Here is a 17,611-nt window from a genome sequence, read left to right as displayed (position 1 = left end):
ATCTGACTAAAATGTTCTAGGATATCAAACTCTTGGTCACACAGAACCTTGCCTTTTGTAAGGCATTTGATTAGTAGTATCCGGTGGTGATCGTTCGCTTATTTCTATTGCCACATTGTGCCATGGACGACCAGTTTCCTCTCTACCAATGGAAATAGAGTCATTTGAGACTTTCAAACCAATCATATTAGAGAACCATTTCCAAAAACCCAGAAACAATTTTTTTTAAAAAACTCATCCTTAAGATTATGTTCCTCTAGAACCATTTTTTCTACTAAAATCTGTCTTAGTCAAGGCTTTAACAGAGAAACAGGACCAGTGGGATAGATGGCTATCCAGAGTAGAAGACAACATGGCAAGAGAAAGTGCCTGGGCCCTACTTGCCCTACCAGCCATGATCTCTCCTGCTCGAGTAAGAATGGGCACTGGGGGACCAGGCTGTCCAATTGATGGGATAACTGACTGAGTGGGGCAGGACTAATGTAAAGTAGAAAGGTAAAATTGCACGAGCATCAAACTCAACTTTATCAAAACATAGAAAATAGGAACTGCCTGGGTTGATCTACCCATGGGTGTAACTGCTTCAAGCTGCTTTCTAGGGAATCGACAGCCCTTCCTCTGCCTTTTTTTTTTTTTTTTTTTTTGGAGGGGTGCAGTTTATAAACTGAACCAAGAAACATCCACGAATAAAAATACCAACTGATTTTTTAAAACATGGCTAAACTGTCTAATTGTTCAAGATGGAGATCAAATAAGCCCAAAGTTTTATTCATCTCGTCTCACACATTTATCACATAATAAAGATTTATTGAATTTCATCAATGGACACAGTCTTCTGTTCCATGATATGGGAAGCATAAAGATACCTAGCAGCAGCCTGGCAGGAGTTTCTGGTTGAGGTGTCTGGCTAACAAATGAAGGGGAATGACATTTACTCAATAAACTTGATGATGCCGAGCACAATTTTTCTAACAGGTAAGCTCATACTCCACATACAGTTCTGTATTCTGCTTTTATCAGTTTATTATAAGCTTGACTCATATCCTTAACAATTCTCCATCAACATCATTTGCAATGACTATGCTACAACTAGCCACATGGTTTGCCATATGCTTTCTCACAAGAACTGCCCTGGATAGCAAGGTTTGTGTTTATGCCAATATATGGAGTTGATAATCTGACACATCTTCTGCTACTTGGAAAGACTAAATAAAACACAGCAAATATGAAATGCCCTCTGGAAATGTTGAGCACTGCTATAAGGACTGGATGCTCAATCTAATCTTCATCTCCTTTACATGAATGGTTAACAGCAAAGTGTCTAGAGCCAGACTACCTGGGTTAGAATCCTGGCTGCACCTCTTACCAACTGGGTGACCCTGGGCTGGCAGCTACCTTCTTTGTGTCTTTGTTTTCTCACCTATAGCATGATGATTTTTGTTGTTGTTAAAAAAAACTGTTTTGTAGGGTCGTTGTAAAAGAAAACATGTAAAGTTCTTTGCTCAGAACATAGTAAGTGCTCAGTAAATGTTAGGTATTTACCACACTATAAAGAAGAAATTGAGGTCTCAGGCAGGGAAAGAGTCATGATCAGGATTCAAAACCAGACTCTCTGACTCCAAAACTCTTTCCACTATTGCCCCTTGTGCTGTGGATTAAGATCAGGTGCAGAACCAAGAAGGAAAGTAGTCAGGGTCCAAGAGACCCTGCAGGAGGGGAACAGTGATGAGAGGGTGAAAAGTAGCCACAGAACCAGGGGAGGTGGGTGGGGTGGAGTGTAAGTAGTTGCATGTCCCTACCCTTTGGTTTGGACAGGAATCTAGAACTCAAGGGAGAAAGAAAATAACTCTGGCCCCATGGTTTCTTAGATGAATCACCAGTCACAAAGTAGGGTAAAAATGGTAAGGTAGTTGGGAGTAAGAGTTTAGATGAATAAGGCTGCCAGCATTCCTTGCTTTATAGATGCATCACTACAATCTTTAAGGCTGGTATCTTCAATTCTCTCTCTGCTTCATCTCTGTATGCCTTTCTCTGTGTGTGCCATATCTCCCTCTGCATTTAGGGTACACTTTGATAATCGAAGATAATCTCTCCACATTGATCCTTAACTTAATCACATCTGCAAAGATTCTTTTCACAAAGTGTAACATTTACATTAAAATTAGAACCTGCTATCTTTGGGGGTCATTATTCAACCTATTGTAGTCTTCCCTCTGGTCCTCAAAGAATGTCCATCCCCTATGCAAAATACGTGCACCCCATCCCAACATTGCAAAAGCCTCCATCCATTATTGCATCAACTCAAATTGATAAACAAATGATCTTGCTGCATATTTAACATTAAAGCCTGAAACAAGTTATGATTCTTCTTCAGTTGTCAAATGAAGCACTCAAATATATTCTTTTAAAGTTGAAATAAACTCCGTTATGGTAATTGACAATGATGGGAAAATTAATCATAAATGTTCTTGGGAAATTACTAGGGTAGGTAGTGTAAATGGCCCACTTATTAATATAACTGATACTAACATGATTACTAAACTTACTTCACACAAAATTGTGCTATTGCTCCTAATGCACCCATTTAAAAAGTCATATTTTGAATTTGAAGTTCACCTTTTTTTTTTTTCTTTTGTCTTTTTCGTGACTGGTAAGGGGATCGCAACCCTTGGTGTGGTGTCGCCCACACCGCACTAGCCAGTGAGTGCACTGGCCATTCCTATATAGGATCCGAACCCGCAGCAGGAGCGTCGCTGCGCTCCCAGCGCTGCACTCTCCCGAGCGCGCCACAGGGTCGGCCCTTGAAGTTCATCTTGATCTTATCATGGAGTATAAAGCTAGGCTTAATACTGATAGAATAAATAATATCCCTAATTTACATTATTAATGCATATCCATATCCAAGCAAATTCATACTGTTAATGTTAAGGTAAGAGATTGAATTGATGTAATAATAAATATTAATATAGCTGAAGTTAATGATTACCATGATTCCTTAATAAACAATTTTGCGGCATTAGCAAATGGTTGTAGCAGTTCATAAAGGGTGATAATACTAGATCCTATACAAAGTTGTATATATCTTAAAACTTTTCATACAACTTATATTAAGAATAATATGATTAATTAAATAGGAATAACTAATGATAGTTGGTTAATAATGAACATATCATTAGGAAGAGGAGTTGCACCTCTGATTACAAAGGTGTAACTTTTACAGTTACCAGACTCTTCCCCCTCAACAAGTCCTATTTTGGGGTAAGGTTAGAGTTCATTATTTAGATTATGATTACTTCTTATGATCTTTGATTACTATTTAACATAAGGTATTTCTGAAAGGTTGGTCTTGTTTCTGTTGTCTTTTCTTTAGAATAGAATCAAGTTAGAAATGTTATAGCTGACCCTGACCTGATTATTATAAGACATATATATGTATCAAAATATCAGATCATAATGATGAACATGCTAATATTGATCTGATCATTACATACTGTACACAAATACTGATAATCAACTCTGTGCCACATAAATATGTATAAATAAAAATAACTTAAAAATAGATTGTACCCCATAAGTATGTACAATTACAATGTGTCAGTTAAATTTTTTTTTAAAGAAATGGGGGAGAGGGAAGGGGGGGGAAGGAGGAATTGGTAAAGGGACACAAAAATCAACTACATTGTGTATTGATAAATTAAAATAAAAATAAATAAATAAATATTAAAATAAAATAAAATTTAAAAAAGAAATGGTATGGCTGTTAGTGTGATGCTTCCAATATTTAGCGAAGATGTGATAAAAGACAAAGCCGTAAATAGTCCTTTTTTAAAGATCTTGCTCATCATTTAAATTATGAATAATGGATCCAGAGTATAAAATTTTAAAGAATGCTTATGTAAAAATGCTAGCTGTGGTTGATTCATGCCAGCAGTTACTATAAGTAAGCGTAGTTGGCTTGAGAGAGAGAAAGCAATAACTTTTTAAAAATCATATGGTGTTAAATCACAGATGGCACTAAGTAAGGGCTCCTAACCAGAGTGTAAAAGTTTTAGTAGTATGATTATTTTCTTTCTTTTTTTACTTAAAAAAAGTTTTGTTTATTTCCACAGCCAGAAATAATGAAGGGCAACTCGTTTTTGTCTTATCTTCTATATTCATGGCTGTCATGCGGCGTCTAATGGCTGACGGTTCAATAAAATGCATGATTGGGATGGGAATTTACAAGGCTTCAAGTATCCTTTATTATTATAGTGCTGGGTTAGAAGGGCCTGCAAATGCAACAAGCTCATAAATTATTTGGTTTCCTATACTATTTTTGGTTCTGCAAAGAAAGATCACTTTTTTTTTTTTTTTTTTTTTTTTTTTTGCGAGCAAGAGAAAATACCTTGTTATTGAAATTTTTTTCCACAAGCACATTGTGGAACACATTTTTTTCCTAACCACAAAAACACAGCTGAAATAAACATGTCTGAATATTGCTGAGAGAGATAGTGAGTTTAAAAGAGTTGTGTAACTTTGAGCAAGAGGAATTTTGTCTTTGAAGAAAGCTGTATCAGAAAGCGGTTCTAGTTACCAACAAGAGTCAAAGAAGAGAGAGCTCTGCACATCACCACTTCCTTTCTCCTCTCCAGGAAACAGATATACAAAGAGAGATGGAGAGAGAAGCAATCCATGCTTGGAAAGGATAATGTCCATCAACCTTTAGCAAATTAGTGTTCATGAAAGAAAGATCACTTTAAAACAGCCAAAGCCACAGTGCGGAGAGAACGTGAGCATACTCTATTACGGAATGCTGGTAAGTCAGTGTTGGTGTGTATGAAGCACAATTTCAAAGAAATGTTTTGAGCCTCAGTAAAGACAGAATTTTAATATTGTTTATAAGAGCTCTTTATTCCTATTCTAAAATGGTACTCATTCCTTTAACTAACTGAATCATTCGATTTATTAATAGCCTTCATTGGCTTCACTCTAAAATATTTTAGTACTGATCCAGTACTCACCTAAATTCAGTTATTAATTTCAGCTTAAGAATTACAAGAAAATGAGGTAAAAGTATCATCATTATCTCTTTGAGTATCAACTCTCTTTTTCTGCCATTTTAAGTGTTTTAAACATAAAATTGCATGAAATTAATTACATTTACAGTGCTGTGTGGCCACCACCCCTATCTATTTCCAAAACATTTTCGTCATCCTAAATGTCAACTCTGTACCCATTAAGCAATAGCTTCTTATTTCCTTTCCCCAGTTTCTAGTAACCTCTAATCTACTTCTAATCATAAAATGCACTTCTGTCTCTGATTTCTTTTTCTTTTTCTTTTCTTTTCATTGACGCATAATAATCACATACATTAATGGAGTAAAATGTGATATTTAATACATTTACAGAGGGTGCAACACAGGGTATTTAGCATATCCATCACCTCAAACATTTGTCACCACCTCTTTGTGTTGAAAATATTCAAAATCCTTTCAACTAGCTACATGAAGTTATTCAGTAATTTGCTGTTGACTGTAGTCTCCATATATTGCTAGAGAACAATAAATCTTATTCTTCCTATCTCTCTATAATTTTGTATCCATTAACCACTGTCTCCCCCGTTCCCCCTCTCCTTATCAGTCTGTAGTAACCACTATTCTACTCTCTATTTCTATGAGGTCAACTTTTTGAGCTCCTACATATGAGTGAGAACATGTGGCATTACTCTCTGTGCCTGGCTTATTTCACTTGACATAATTTTCGCCAAGCTCATCCATGTTGATACGAATGGCAGAATTTCATTCTTTTTATGGTGAGTAGTATTCCATTGTGTATATATACCACATTTTCTTTACCCAATCATCTGTTGATGGACGTTGAGGTTGGTTCCAAATCTTGGCTATTGTGAATAGAGCTAATCGTGACAGTGCAGATATATGTCTTCAACATGTGCTTTCTCTTCCTTTGGATGTATACCCAGGACTGGGATTGCTGGATCATATGGTGGTTTTATCTGTAATTTTTAAGAAAACTCCATTTTGAGTTGATTTTAGTATACGGTGAGAGGTATGGATCTAGTTTCATTCTCCTGCATATGGATATCCAGTTATCCCAGCACCATTTGCTGAAGAGGCAGTCCCTTCCCCAGTGAATAGGCTTGGTGCCTTTGTCAAAGATCAGATGGAAGTAAGTGTGTGGGTTGATTTCTGGATTCTCTATTCTATTCCATTGGTCAGTGTGTCTGTTTTTATGCCAGTACCATACTGTTTTGGTTATTATAGCTTTGTAGTATAGCTTAAAGTCCGGTAGTGTTATGCCTCCAGCTTTATTTTTTTTGCTCAGCATTGCTTTGGCTATGCGTGGTCTTTTATTGTTCCATATAAATGTCTGGATAGTTTTTTCCATTTCAGAGAAAAATGTCTTTGGAATTTTGATGGGGATTGCATTGAATTTGTATATCACTTTGGGTAGTATGGACATTTTCACTATGTTGATTCTTCCAATCCAAGAGCATGGAATATCTTTCCATCTTCTTGTATCCTCTCTAATTTCTCTCAGCAGTGGTTTGTAGTTCTCATGATAGAGATTTTTCACCTCCTTGGTTAACTCAATTCCTAAGTATTTTATTTTTTTGGTGGCTATTGTAAATGGGCAGGCTTTCTTGATTTCTCGTTCTGCATGTTCACTATTGTAGAAAAGAAATGCTACTGATTTTTGTGTGTTGATTTTGTATCCTGTTACTGTGCTGAAATCATTTATCAATTCCAGCAGTTTTTTTGTAGAGGTTTTAGGCTGTTCAATATATAGGATGTTCCACAATGTTCATCGCAGCACTCTTTACAATAGCCAAGAGTTGGAACCAGCCCAAATGTCCATCATCAGATGAGTGGTTACGGAAAATGTGGTACATCTACACAATGGAATACTACTCAGCTATAAAAACGAATGAAATACTGCCATTTGCAACAACATGGATGGACCTTGAGAGAATTATATTAAGTGAAACAAGTCAGGCACAGAAAGAGAAATACCACATGTTCTCACTTATTGGTGGGAGCTAAAAATTAATATATAAATTCACACACACACACACACACACACACACACACACACACACACACAAAACCGGGGGGGGAAGATGATATAACAACCACAATTACTTGAAGTTGATACAACAAGCAAACAGAAAGGACATTGTTGGGGGGCGGGGGGGAGGGAGAAGGGAGGGAGGTTTTGGTGATGGGGAGCAATAATCAGCCACAATGTATATCGAGAAAATAAAATTTAAAAATAAATAAATAAATAAATAAAATAAAAATTATTCTCTCCCCCCCCCCAAAAAAGAAAACTCCATACTGTTTTCCATAATGGCTATATCAACTTTCATTCTCACCAACAATGTGTATGAGTTGCCTTTTCTTTGCACCCTCACCAGCATTTGTTATTTTCTGTCATTTTGATAATAGTCATTCCAATTTGGGGTGAGGTGATGTCTCATTATGATTTTGATTTGCCTTTTTCTGATGATTAGTGATGTTGAGTATTTTTTCATACACCTGTTGGCCATTTTATGTCTTCTTTTGAGAAATATCTATTCAGCTCCTTTTCTTACTTTTAATTGTATTATTTGTTTGTTTGTTTTTTAACTATTGAGTTATTTGAATTCCTTGTATATTCTGGATATTAATACCTTGTCAGATGCATACTTTGCAAATATTTTCTCCCATTCTACAAGTTGTCTCCAATCTTTTGGGTGATTCCTTTGCTGCACAGAAATTTTTCGTTTGTTTTATATGAAATTATAGTGAATAATTTTATTCATTTATTTTGCTTTCATTGTCTTATTCATAAAATCACTGGCCAGTCCTATGTCCTGAAGCATTTCTCCTGTGTTTTATTCTAGTAGCTTTATAGTTTTGGGTCTTACACTTCAGTCTTTAATTCATTTTGAGTTAATTTTTGTATAGGGTGAGAGACAGGGGTCTAGTTTCATTCTTCTGCATATGAACCTTCAGTTTTCCAAGCACCGTTTGAAGAGACTGTACTTTCTCGAATGCATGTTCTTGGCTCCTTTGTTGAAAATCATTTGGCTGTAGGTACATGGATTTATTTCTGAATTCTCTATTCTGTCTCATTGGTCTAAGTGTCTGTTTTTGTGCCAGTAACATGCTGTTTTGATGACTAAGCTTTGTAGTATGTTTTGAATCAGAGAGTATGATGCCCTCCACTCTGTTCTTTTTGCTCAGGACCATTTTGGCTATTTGGGCTCTGTTTTTCCATATAAATTTTTGTATTTTCTTTTTTACTTCAGTGAAGTATGTCATTGGTAGTTTGACGGGGATCACTTTGAGTCTGTAGATCATTTTGGGTAATATGTTCGTACTAATAATATCGATTCTTCTAATTCATTATTATGAGATATCTTCCATTTGTGTGTGTGTCTTCTTTAATTTCCTTAATCATTGTAGAGATTAAAATTATTTGTAGGTATTTTATTTTCTTTGTTGCTATTTTAAATGGGATTGCTTTCTTGATTTCTTTTTCTACTGGTTCATTTTTGGTGTATAGAAATGCTACTGTTTTTGTATGTTGATTTTGTATCCTGCAGCTTTACTGAATTTGTTTATCAAGTCTACAAGTTTTTTGGTAGAGTCTTAAGGTTTATCTCTATATAAAATTATGTCATCTGCATACATACTTTCAAATTTGATTGCCCTTTAATTCTTTCTCTTTCTTAATTGCACTGGGTAGGACTTCCAATATTATGTTAAATAAAAGTGGTGAAAGTGGGCATCCTTGTCTTGTTCAGGTTCTTAGGGGAAAGGCTGTCAGTTTTTTCCTGTTCAGGATGATGTTAGCTGTGGATTTGTCATATAACCTTTATTGTATTGAGATACTTTCATTCTACACCTAATTTGTGGACAGTTCTATCATGAAAGAAGTTGAATTTTACAAAATGCTTTCTACACATCTATCTGGATATGGGTTTTTTTGCCTTGCTGTTGGTGTGCTGTATCATGTTTATTGATTTGCAAATGTTGGAACTTTCTCACTTCTGGGATAAATCCCACTTGATCATGATGTATGATCTTTTTGATGGGCTGGTAGGTTTGTTTTGCTAATATTTTGTTGAAGATTTTTACTTCTATATTTATTACAGATATTGGATTCAGTTTGCTTGTATTTTATTCAGGATTTTTGCATGTATGTTCATTATGGATATTGCCCCATAGTTTTCTTTTTTTGTTGTGCCCTTGCCTGGTTTTGGTATCAGAGTAATGCTGGCCTCATAGTATAAGTATGGAAGAATTCTGTCTTTTTCAATTTTTTGAAATAGATTAAGAAGTTTGGGTATTAGTTCTTCTAAAACATTGTTAGAATTCAACAGTAAGGCCATCTTGTCCTGGGATTTACTTTGCTGGAAGACTTTTTATTACTGTTCAATCTTGTTTCTTGTTACGGGTCTATTTAGTTTCCCTATTTCTTTTGCTCTATTCTTGGTTCTGTCTTGGTAGGTCATATGTGTCCAGAAATTTATCATTTTCCTCTAGGTTTTCAAATTTATTGGTGTAGAGTTCTTAATAACAGTCTCTAATGATCCGTTGTATTTCGGTGGTATCTACTGTCATGTCTCTTTTTCATTTCTGATTTTGTTCATGTCTTTCCTGTTTCTTTCTTAGTCTAGCTAATGGCTTGTCAATTTTTTTATCTTTAAAAGAAACCTACTTTTCGTTTGATCTTTTGTACTGTAGTTTTAGTCTCAATTTCATTTATTTCTGCTCAAATTTTTATTATTTCTTTTTTTCTACCTATTTTTTGTTTGGTTTGTTCTTGCATTTCTAGTTCCATGAAGTGTACTGTAAAGTTATTTATTTGAAATCTTTCTCCTTTTTTGATGTAAGCATCTATTGCTATAAACTTTCCTCTTAATATTGCCTTGGCTGTATCCCATAGGTTTTGGTATGTTGTGTTTCTGTATTTATAAGTTTCAATATTTTTTTTTAATTTCCTTTTTATTCTTTTCAATGACCCATTGGTCTTTCAGGAGCCTGTTGCTTAATTTCCATGTATTTGTTTAATTTCAAAAGTTCTTCTTGTTATTAATTTCTCATTTTATTCCATTACATCAGAAAAAATATTTGATATAATATCAATTTTTTGAACTTGTTGAGACCAGTTTTGTGGCCTAGCACATGGTCAGACCTGGAGAATATTCCATAGGTTGATGAAAAGAATGTGTATTCTGCAGCTGTTGGATGAAATGTTCTGTAAATGTATGTTAGGTCCATCTAGTCTATGGAGCCATTTAAATTTGATGTATTTTTGTTGATTTTCTGTATCAATGATGTCCAGTGTTGAGTGGAATGCTAAAGTTCCCAACAGTTGTTGTTATTATTATTATTATTACTATTATTATTACTACTACTATTATTATTATTATTATTATTATGTGTTGGTGTCTATCTCTCCCTTCACATATGACGATATTTGAGCTGGATGCAAGGTGGCAGATTAGAGGTGCCCAAGGCATGTTCCTCCCACAGAAAAAGACCAGAACAAGGAACAGACAGTTAAGTACTAAAGAAAGCATTGATGGGAGAGCGTGGGAGGGCATCAGGTATCTAGTGAGAACCTTGTGGAGCATGAAAACCCAGGAGGGTGGCATAAGAGGAGAAAGAGACACATGACTACAGCTGCCATGTCTCTGACACCAGGATCAGCACAGGAGGAATTTTCTCTTGTGGCAAAAAGAAACTGCTCCACCATGAGCACTTCCTAGTGGTAATCCTCCTCTTGCTCATGCCCCATGCACCACCACCACTGTAGTATTCATAGGCACCATTGTCCAGCTGCAGCCAGCTCCCTTCCCCAGACTTCACCCCTCCTGCTGCATGACTCCTGCTGCAGCCCCTCCTACTACCACCACTGCTCCCATCTCACAAAACAGCAATTCGTCCCACTCCCCACTGCAGCCACTGCTGCTCCCACTGTCCAGCCTGGGTGCCTCCAGCTTGACCTTGCTAAGATCCAGATGCTCCTGTGTTTTACCAGGCAAGAGGAAAGAGGAAAGAGGTGAGTAAGTGCAGCCCCATGCACTTGAGGGTGGGAACTACTTGTGCAGCCCATGCTCATGCCTTAACCCAAGGAGGGACATGTGCAGAACCACTGGTGAGTGCAGAAACTCAGGATAGCCAAATAGAGTATGAAAAAAATACTCAGCCACCACCAACCCATCCCCCAACTGGGAGAAGCAAGGACCCAGGAGGAACCTCTGCCTACAGGAAAGAAGAGAAGCCCCACCCAGGGTCACCCATTTAAGCTGAGGAGCTTTGTTATACCCCAGTGCACCTATCGGAGTTACAGAACACTAGCCAGGGTGCCAACAAGTTCACCCAGGGACACTCACCTCAGCCAAGGAGCAACAGGGCACCTAGGTGCCTCTCCTAAGAACTCAAGATCTTGTGGGTGTGCTCAAAGACCCAACCCAGCATCTCTCAGTTCAGCAAGAAGCCACTGAGTACCACACTGCCTAGACCACAGAGACACTCACAGACAACTCTGACACTGAATATGGCCGAAGTAACCACACAGAGTACACTACTGCATCTACACAGAACCCAGGCTAAAACATCCAACCCATCAATCTATGTAAAACAGAACTACGGGAGGGAGTCTCTCTCCTCAAAAGCCACTCCAGAGTAATAGTAGATCTGAGGATATTTGTTTCATGGATCTGGGTGCTCTGGTGTTGAGTGCATATATATTTATAATTGTTATATCCTCCTGCTGTACTTATCCTTTTATCATATATAATGGCTTTCCTCATATCTTAGTAGAGATTTTGACTTAAAGACTGTTTTATCTGACATAACTATAACGACTCCCATTCACTTTTGTTTTCTATTTGCATGGGATATCTTTTTCCATCTTTTCTCTTTCAATCTATGTGTGTCTTTATAAGTAAGGTGTATTTCTTATATGAATGGGTCTTTAAAAAATTTTTTTTAGCCAGTGTACGTCTTTAGCTGGGGCATTTAATCCATTCACATTCAAGGTTATTGTTGATATATGAGGTCTTACTCCTGTCAGTTTGGTGATTGTTTTCTGAATATTTTGTGTATTTTTTTGTTCCTTTCTTCCTCTCTTATTGTTTTTCTTTGCAGTTTAGTGCATTTTTGAATTAGTAAAGTTTGATTTTTTTTTCTCTTTCCAACTTGTGTATCTATTCTACAAATAAGTTTTATACTTGGGGGTGTTTTCATGATGGTTGCTATCATTCCTTCTCTTCTAGATGTAGGACTCCCCTAAGCATTTCTTATAGGGCTATTCTGGTGGTGATGAAATCTCTTAATTTTTACTTGTCTGAAAAAGACTTTATTGATTCTTCATTTGTGATGGATAGTTTTGCTAGGTATAATATTCTTAGCTGACGGTTTTTTCTTTTTCTTATTTTATTTATTTATTTATTTTTAGAAAATGTAATTTTATTAATATTATTTATATTCTAGGATGCTGTTGCAGAGCAGTTGGAAGAGATGGGGAGAGGGGAATGGGGAAAGAAATGGGATGGAAGGAAGAAGGAGGAGGGGCAGGATTGAGGCCTGTGGCATCCCCCTCATTCACACAGGGGAAATAAGAGGGCTTCCAGCAGTGGCTTGGTCATTGCCAGGCTGGGTGCAGATGTCAGGGAGGTGTGGCAAAAGCCCTCACCCCCCACCATCCCAGCTCAGGAACCTGAGGCCCTTCTTACTATGGTTTGGTGATCATTGCTGGGCTGGTTGCATGTGTTGGGGTGGCATGGCTGAAGCCAAAGGCCCCCACCACCCTGGCTCAGGAGAGCATGGGGTGCTTCCTGTGGCAGCTTGGTGATTGCCGCTGGACTGGCTGCAGTGTCAGGGAGGTGTGGCCGAGGCCCTTGGCCCCCACCCTTGGGATTGGTTGTGGGTATTGGGGGGCATTGCTGAGGACCCTGGCCTTCCCACTTTTCTGGCTTGGTAGACCAGGGTACTTCCAGTCCTTCTAAGTGTTATAGGTATTCTTTGGTGAAATGAGACCTTTACTAGTTAATATCAAACTTTGTCTCTGGTTGCAGGTACTTTGTTTTTTCTTTCATTCCTGTGTTGGATTATTTGCTGTTCCCACCATTTAAACTCTGTGCTGGAACTAATTTGTTGTCCTTTGCTTACTTCTAAAAAGGAGGAACTTCCTGTGGGGACAAGTCCTTGAGCTCTGTGGCTGAGCTAAATTTCTGCTTTGCTGCTGATTCCCTACGGAAGGGTTTTTGGGCAGCTCAGGTTTTAATGGTTGACTTTACAGGTATTTCTGGCTCTTGAGAGATCTGGTGCACCTGGGTTGTGTAGAAACGCTGGTCTGGACCTGGGTCTTTTCATCAAACTGCACCCCATGCAATTCTATATTCCTCACCAGTCTCCTCTGAATGGTCCTTCACTGATTGGGGTGCAGATTAGCTGTTCATGCAGTGCCCCAGTATTCTTCTGGTGGGCCTGTCTCCCCCACTACCCATGCTGCAAACACTCTCTGTGGATAGACCGTGCACTGGTCCCATGTGATGACTCAACAGCCTCTGAGTGGCTCCTTCTTTTCAGTTGTTGTGGCTCCTCACGCCTATGTGGGTCCATGGGAACCCCATTAGTGGTCTTGTTGGCCTGAGGGGCACCATGGCCCTCTTCCCTCCTGCCACCTCCAAGAAATTCCATCCGAAGGGCACAGCTGTGGCTTTTGCCAGCTCCTGTTCCCTGCGCTTAGCAGCTCTAGCTTGAATGCATCTGGGGCTTGAAACTGTCAGAGTGTTTTCTTCTTTCTCTCATCGTGGCTTTTCCTGCCTCCATGCACTCTGTAGGTCTCTCCTCCTCTTCCCCTGAGCTCTAGTGGTCCCAGCTTGGCTGTTGCTGCTTTTTTGTAGTTGTAAATTGGTTAATTTGTGGGAGAGAGTGATGCTGGGGACTGTCTATTCTGCCATCTTGACCAGAAGTACAGATGATTTTTTTTAAAGGGAATTTTTTGGTTATTGTCAACTGCCCAAAAAATGTCCTTTCAAATTCAACAGCTGCAGCACTTGGGAAAAAAATCATTGGCCTGATATATGCATGTAACAAATACAAGTCACTATTACAATTTGCAGAGCCCAGATTTAAGTATCCCATTGGCATATGAGCAGAGCTCCGTTGGGCAGCTTTCCTGGAAAGAAAACTTAGAAATTAGCACCAAACTTGCCTCAAGTGCCACACAATCATCCAGCCTCCACAGCTAAGCTGGATCCCCAGTGCCCGAGCACCGGCAAAGGACGCAGTGAGGAGACAGAACTGCAGCAACCTCACGCGGGAGAAATCCAGCCACCACCCATGCCATGCCCACTGTCACCGGCCTGCACTCAGTGGTGCACCCCATGTCTTTTTCTTATTTTATTGAAACAAAATTGATTATGCATATTTGTGGGGCACAGAGTTGAATATAAAACCTGTGTACAATATGTGCTGATCAAATCATAATAATTAGCATATTCATCATTTAAAATGTGATCATTCTTTGTGACTCTTAACAAATTTCTTCCTAAACTCCCTCCTTCTTCCATTTTTGCAACTCTAGCAACCACAGTTCTGCTCTCACGTTTTGAAAGTTCAATGTATTATTGATTGTTGTGTCTCTTTCTTTTTTATTTGTTTTTTACTTATTAATTAGTTTCTACTTATGAGTGAGGACATGGGGTATCTCTCTTTCTGCACATGGCTTATTTCACTTAACACAGTTTTCTCCAAGCTCATCCATGTTGCTGTGAATGGCAGAATTTCATTGTTTTTTTATGGCAGAGTAGTATTCCATTGTGTATATATATCACATTTTTCTAATCTCATTTTTTGCTGGTGGACATTTAGGTGGGTTACATATCTTGCCTATTGTAAATAGAGTTGCGATAAACATGGGAGTGCAAGTATCCCTTCATGATAATGATTTCCAGTCCTTTGTGTATATACCCAGCAGCCAGATTGCTGCATCATATGGCAGTTCTATCTGCAGTTGTTTGAGAAACATCCACACCATTTTCTATAATAGCTGCACTGTAATTTACAGTCCCACCAACAGTGTAGGGGTTTTCTCCTTTCTTCATATCCTCACCAGCATTTGTCATTCTCTGTCTTTTTGATAACAGCCAGCCTAACTGTGGTGAGAGGATATATTAATGTGGTTTTGATTTGCACTTCCCTGATGATTAGTGATGTTGAGCATTCTTTCATGTCTCTGTTGGCCATTTGTATGGCTTCCTTTGAAAAATGTCTATTCAGTTCTTTGGCCCATTTTTTAATTGGGTTAATTGTTTTTTATTATTGGTAAGTTGTTTGAATTCCTTGTATTTTCTGGATATTAATCTCTTGTCAGATGTATACTTTGCTAATATTTTCTCCCATTCTGTAGGTTGTCTTTTCACTCTATTGATTGTTGATTGTTTCCTTTGCTGTTCAGTAGCTTTTTTAGTTTGATATAATCCCATTTGTTTATTTCTTTACCTGCCTGTGCTTTTGGGGTCATATTTGTAAAGTCTTTGCCCAGTCCTACATTGTGAAGTATTTCCCTTATGTTTTCTTCTAGGAGTTTTATAGTCTCAGGTCTTATATTAAAGTCTTTAATCCATTTTTAATTGATTTTGCTATTTGGCAGAGAGGTATGGGTCTAATTTCATTCTTCTACATATGGTTATTCAGTTTTCCAATTACCATTTATGGAAGAGGCTATCCTTTCCCCAAATGCATGCTCTTGGAAACTTTGTTGCAGATAAGTTGGCTATAAGTATGGGGGTTGATTTCTGGGTTTTCTATTCTGTTCTATTGGTCCATGTGTGTGTTTTTGTGACAGTATTATGCTGTTTTGCTTGCTATAGCTTTGTAGTATAATTTGAAGTCAGGTAGGGTAATTACTCTGGTTTTTCTTTCTAATCACTTCTTTAAAGCCCCACCTTCAATTACCATAGTAGGATTTCTCACCCTCAACAGTTACAGTGGGGACTAAGCCTCAGTGATGTTGGGAGGCATCCAATCAACAGCACCTGGGATTGTTTTTCTACTGTCTAAACATTTTTTGGTATTTCCAGTAGTGCACACCTGATAATGACAAATTTCTGTATTTTTTTGCATAGTACAAATTTTATTGGTTATGAATATTCATGACATACAAAGCTGATTGTTACTACTCATGCCCAAGATGTGATGGCCAGATCCACACTGGCAGCATGCCCATTACTACAAATTGAGATTATAACTTGTGCCCTCCAAACAATTATCCCCCACCTCCCCCCACCCCCCATCCCCCACTCCACTTTGCATCCCTAGGTATACTCTCTCCTTCTGGAAGTCCAACACACCTTTGTGATATTTCTTTCCTTCCTTTTTTCTCTCTCAGCTCCCACTTAATTACTGAGTACATATGGTATTTATCCTTCTGTGCTTTGCTTATTTCACTCAACATAAATTTCTCCAGGCTCATCCATGTTGCTGCAAATGGGAGAATTTCATTCTTTTTTTTGCAGAGTAGTAGTCCATGGTGTATATATACCACATTTTCCTCATCCAGTCATCTGTCGATGGACACTTAGGTTGGTTCCATATCTTGGCTATTGTAAACAGAGCTGCGATAAACATGGGAGTGTAGGTATCTCTTTGGCATGATGATTTCCATTCCTCTGGATATATACCCAGAAGGGGAATTGCTGTATCATATGGAAGATCAATCTGTAGGTGTTTCAGAAAACTCCATACTGTTTTTCATAGTGGTTGTACTAATTTATAGCCCCACCAACAGCATAGGAGTGTTCCCTTCTCTCCACACCCTCACCAGCATTTGTTATTCTCCATCTTTTTTATTATGACCAGTCTAATTGGGTGAGGTGATATCTCAATGTGGTTTTAAATTATGTTTCCCTGATGACTAGTGATGTTGAGCATTTTTTCATGTACCTGTTGGCCATTTGTATGTTCTTCCTTTGAAAAATGTTTATTCAGCTCCTTTGCCTATTTCTTAATTGGGTTATTTGCTTTTTCACTGTGTAATTGCTCAAGTTCCTTGTATATTATGGATATTAATCCCTGGTCAGATGCATAGTTAGCAAAAATTTTCTCTCACTCTGTAAGTTGTCATTTCACTCTGTTGATTGTTTCCTTTGCTGTGCTGAAGCTTTTTAGTTTTATATCATCCTATTTGTTTACTTTTTCTTTCGTTGCCTGTACTTTCAGGCTCATGTTCATAAAATCTGTGCCCAGACCTAGTTCCTGAAGTGTTTCATTTATATTTTCCCTTAGTAACTTTGCCATTTCAGGTCTTATACTTAAGTCTTTAATCCATTTGTGGTTGATTTTAGTGCATGGTGAGAGGTGCATGTCTAGTTTCATTCTTTTCCATATGGATATCCAAGTTTCCCAGCATCACTTATTGAAGAGACAGTCTTTTTCCCAATGTATGTTTTTGTTCCTTTTGTCAAATATCAGATGGCTGTAAGCCTGAGGAGTGATTTCTGGGTTCTCTATTCTGTTCCACTGGTCCACGTGTCTATTTTCATGCCAGTACCATGCTGTCTTGGTTACTATAGCTTTGCAGTATAATTTGAAGTCAGGTGTTGTTATGC

The 17,611-nt window shown here is 37.9% G+C and overlaps 1 pseudogene; it reads right to left on the bottom strand.

Annotated features, from left to right (window-relative positions):
• LOC134384126 (cytochrome P450 4X1-like) overlaps positions 1 to 17,611 on the bottom strand; it is a 93,677-nt pseudogene that overhangs the window by 32,266 nt on the left and 43,800 nt on the right.

This window comes from Cynocephalus volans, chromosome 8, assembly GCF_027409185.1.
Source record: "Cynocephalus volans isolate mCynVol1 chromosome 8, mCynVol1.pri, whole genome shotgun sequence".
Classification (NCBI taxonomy): Eukaryota; Metazoa; Chordata; class Mammalia; order Dermoptera; family Cynocephalidae; genus Cynocephalus; species Cynocephalus volans.
This window is presented reverse-complemented; position numbering and strand designations above follow the sequence as displayed.